The sequence below is a fragment of the Vipera berus genome, assembly GCF_964194415.1.
Source record: "Vipera berus genome assembly, chromosome: 17".
Taxonomy (NCBI): domain Eukaryota; kingdom Metazoa; phylum Chordata; class Lepidosauria; order Squamata; family Viperidae; genus Vipera; species Vipera berus.
The window spans coordinates 6,163,775-6,168,796 of record NC_138220.1 but is presented as its reverse complement, the minus strand read 5'-3'; positions in this window follow the sequence as shown (position 1 = coordinate 6,168,796).

Sequence of the window (5,022 nt, the reverse complement as noted above, 5' to 3'; positions counted from 1 at the left end):
GCGGAGAAAAGCAAAAAGAGAAGATTTCCATGGTGCAGTCAAACCCTCGGAAGGTGGAGATTTGAAAGCAAGAAAATGGCCTTCACGTGGGCTGCACCAGTTGTGTGTGTGTGTGTGTGTGTGGTGTGTTGGTGTTCCGAAGGTTTTGCACGGCTCAAGGTCTTAAAATGCGAGCTGCTGTGCAGAGAGAGAAAATACCCTTCTCCAAAACCTAATTCCCCAAAATATAGTTGTTAGTGCCCAGGAAAAACCATTGCATCGGTGTTTACATTAGGAGGTAGCAAATTATAATTTATTTTAGTCCATTTGATGAAGCTCTCTTTTGCTTTAGGGCCAGATCACCCCCCACCTGGATGGTTGGAAATATTTTGACCCATAGCAGACAGTTCCCACCAGTAAATTTTGCCGGGCTCTGCTTTGTCTCTTCCCTTGACACGGCACCCAGCAATGGAACCCCACAACGCCCTTGAGTGTATTTCCTACGTGCAAAAGGTAAAAGAAATTAGCTCTCCCTAATTTGAGCCACAGGATCTCTCATTTAATTTCCTAACAGAAATAAAACAGGTCTGGATGGATGGATGGATGGATGGATGGATGGATAGATGATAGATAGATAGATAGATAGATAGATAGATAGATAGATAGATAGATAGATAGATAGATAGATAGATAGATAGATAGATAGATAGATAGATAGATAGGTGGGTGGGTGGGTGGGTGGGTAGATGGGTAGAAGGATAGAAGGATAGTGGGTGGGTGGATGGATGGATAGATAGATAGATAGATAGATGATAGATAGATGATAGATAGATAGATGATAGATAGATAGATAGATAGATAGATAGATAGGTGGGTAGATGATGGGTAGATGGGTAGATGGGTAGAAGGATAGAAGGATAGTGGGTGGGTGGATGGATGGATGGATAGATGGATAGATGATAGAGACATACAGAGAGAGAGAGAGAGATGATAGAGAGATAGGAATAGATAGGAATAAAAATATATTGCATATATACATTAAATACATTGCAATCTATCTATCTATCTATCTATCTATCTATCTATCTATCTATCTATCTATCTCTATCTATCTATCCTACCTACCTACCTACCTACCTACCTACCTACCTACCTCTATCTATCTATCTATCTATCTATCTATCTATCTATCTATCTATCTATCTATCTATCTATCTATCCTACCTACCTACCTACCTACCTACCTACATCTATCTATCTATCTATCTATCTATCTATCTATCTATCTATCTATCTATCTATCTATCTATCACATTTTTCACCCCTAACAGGGACATTACATGGTCCTGTCCTCTTACATCTCAAAAGATGCAGCGGTGACATAGAAGGTGGACAACACCCTCCCCCCCAAAAAAATAAATCTTAAGAACCAACTGAAATTGAGATGGATGCCGCAAGGCTTGTGGTCCTTCGGGAGACAAACCCCCGTTCCCTTCCATTGCATTCCGCGCTGCCTGCTTCCCACGTCTCTGTCTCCTTCCCCACGTCTGAAGGCCCCGTCTTAATTTGGGCTTCGTTTTTTTTGTGTCAGGCTGCCTCTGGGAGTGCAGGTATGGCACATCCGAAGAACTGTTTCCCCCCCCACCCCCCAAAATGTTTGGGTGGTGTCTTTTTCCTGTCTCCTCTCTGTTGGTCCCCCCTTTTAGTATCTCTTCTTCTTCCAGAGCTGCTTTTTGGATTGCAGGGACCTTTTCGCCCCCACCCCGGCAAAGCTGCCTCCTCTTTGGGGTTCGTTCTTCAGGGCAGATGCCAGACCCCCTGTTTGCATCCCTTATCCATTTCCCAAGGGGTGTGTGTGTGTGTGTGTGTAGAGGGAAATAGCACATCTGAGATATTGGATCCTCCATCTCCTATTCCAGCCCCTGTCCTTCTTCTCTCGCTGGCTTTAATCCTGGCGGACGACTTCTCCTTTTTCCAGTCCTGGATTCTTCACGCTTTGGGGGAAAAAGAAAAAAAAAAACTTGCTTCTCTGTGTTTATCACTTTCCCTTTTGGGTTTACACAGCCTCCTTTAATGGACAATCGTGTAGGAACAAAACCAATTAAGATCGTATCACGGTTGGAGTGGACCTGTTTAATTGTCTTTTCGTTCCCTCCCTCTCCACGGTACATTTCTGCCTCCCACGCGACTTGGGGGTGGGGTGGAATATGGTAAGACGCTTTAAAAAAAAAGGAAAAAAAAAACTGGCTAGGAAGGTTGGGGGGGGGGAAAGGCCCTCTGCACCTGCTCAGAGGCACTCTTCCCAATGGGTTTCCATTCCAGTTGCAGCCTTGCTCCACTAGATGGTGCTGTGGCAAGCAGCTTTCTCATTTGCACGGTTGCGTCGCCGAAACGGGATTGGCCTTTATCTGTGCGGTTGACCCCTCTGATCCTTCCCCAGTCTCCTGATTGGCCGGGAGACCTATATAAATTACCCCACCAGCGTCTGGACCACGCATTTCGAACACAGAGCTCAGACCAAGCTTGTTCTACCGTACTCGGCTTGTATTCACACAACACACTAAAACATGTTCGTGAAAGATCTACCAACTTTTGTAAAGCCTGTTAGGTTTAGTTTTTCAGGCTGTGTATCTTTTCATGAATCCGAAAGGCTAGAAAACCATCCTGGGCACAACTAGAAAACTGTCCAACAACCCTTTGAATAACGAGGATGGGTTGATTCAAAAACTTGGTTGTGTACTAATTTAGTTGATTCCCCCAAGAATAGCAGTCACAAAATAGGTGGACGGCCGGGGGGAATTTGATTAAATATTAAAAATTCAAATAGATTAAAAATAGAAAAAATAGAAAAACAGATAGCTAGAGGATGAATAGATGGATGGATGGATAGCTACAGAGATGATAGCTTAGATGGATGATAGATATAAATGATAGCTAATTCTGCAAATTTTCAAACAGGTTGTCCAAAATTTATCAGAAAACAGGTCAAAATTAGCCAGCCAGCCAGCCAACTAGGTAGCTATATCTATCTTCCATCCATCCATCCATTTATCCACTTACCTACCTACCTACCTATTTTCTATCTAATCTATCCATCCATCCATCCATCTCTATCTATCTATCTATCTATCTATCTATCTATCTATCTATCTATCTATCTATCTATCTATCGTATCTATCTATCTACATTTATCTATCCATCCATATCTATCTAATCCATCCATCCATCTCTCTCTCTCTTCTATCTATCCATATCAATCAATCTTATGTATCTATTGATCCCTATCTATCTATCCATCTCTATCTATCTATCTATCTATCTATCTATCTATCTATCTATCTATCTATCTATCTATCTATCTATCTATCTATCTATATCTATCTATATCTATCTATATCTATCTATATCTATCTATCTACATCCATATCTATCCATTCCTATCTATCTATCTATCTACATCCATCTATCTATCTATCTATCTATCTATCTATCTATCTATCTATCTATCTATCTATCTATCTATCTATCTATCTATCCATCCATCCATCCATCCATCCATCCATCCATCCATCCATATCTATCTATATCCATCCATATCTATCTATCCATCCCTATCTATCTAATATATCCATCCCTGTCTGTCTGTCTGTCTATCTATCTATCTATCTATCTATCTATCTATCTATCTATCTATCTATCTATCTATCTATCTATCTATCTATCTATCTATCTATCTATATCTATATCTATCTATATCCATCCATATCTATGTATCCATCCATATCTATCTATCCATCCATCCATCCATCCATCCATCCATCCATCCATCCATCCATGATGTTTTCCCTTTGACCCTTTTCTCTTTATTGCCCCCCCCAGAACTTTTGGTCCCTTTTGGGGGGGGCTTTCCTTCCCTCCCCTTTCCCTCTGGACCTACCACCCTGCCTGCGCCTTGGCCGAGGGGAGCGTAGCAAATCCTGCGGAATGGCGCAGCTGCGGAAACGGGGGAGAAGGAAAGGGGCGAGGGGGCGCCAGCTCCTCAGGAGACCCGCCAAGTCCCTGGCAGGGGCCCAAGGCTTTTAGCAGGACATCTGCCCCGGTGCCTCGGCCAAGACTTTCGGCTCAGGAGGTGACCAACCGGGTCACCAAAGTTCACACATTCCCCTTTCTTTACACCCTGTTTTTTCCCTTTGCAATTTCTCCTCCTCCGGCTGACAAGGAGCCTTCGCTGGAGCCGAACCTGCTTTGCAAAAGATTTAAAGCCAGGCTACCGGTTACTCTTCTGAAGGGAAGTTCTGGAGAGATCCCAGAAGGATTAAACGATCTGCCGGATAAATTATAAGATCAGCCGATCCCGGTGGCATCGGAGCTGGAAGTGGCTTCCTGACTCGCTTCAGCTTCCAGTCTCCTTCCCAAAGGCACCAATGAGCAACCATGGAGCTTCCAGGTGCAGAGGCAGTCTACCTTATTGCTGGGAAACCAACATTGCACAAAGTCCTCAGCCTGTTTTGTTTTTTTAAAGGTTTCTGAAGTAGAACGGGGAATGCAGCCTAAGCTAGTTTGATCACGGGAGACAGGATTTTTTTTTTTTTAGTCTTTCTGTTGCCACTAAACAAAAGGGTGTGTAGAGCACCCCATTTCTCTTTTATTCCCTCCAACAAATGACATCCAGAGCCTTAACTACATCCAGAAACTCTTTATTTTTTTATTATTATTTTTTGTTGGGGGGTGGGGGGGCTCGGCAGCAATTCTCTACGGGCCGGTTTCTGCGATTGGGCGACTTGCCCTGTCAAAGATTTTTTTGCAGTTTTGCCAGTTTTCGATGCAGAAGGCCCCTTCCCCCTTTTTTTTTGCAAGCCGGCCTTGGATTAAAAAATGGAATAATAAAAGTCTGCAGCAGAAATAAATTGAAAGTAGAGGAGGGAAATGAGAAAGAGGCCAAGCTGTGCGATGGGGTGAGAGCAATTTAGATTGAAAGTAGCTGACTCGGGAATCTTCCAAATTTAGCCGCTTCAAACACAGCCTGGAAAAGTTTATCCGAA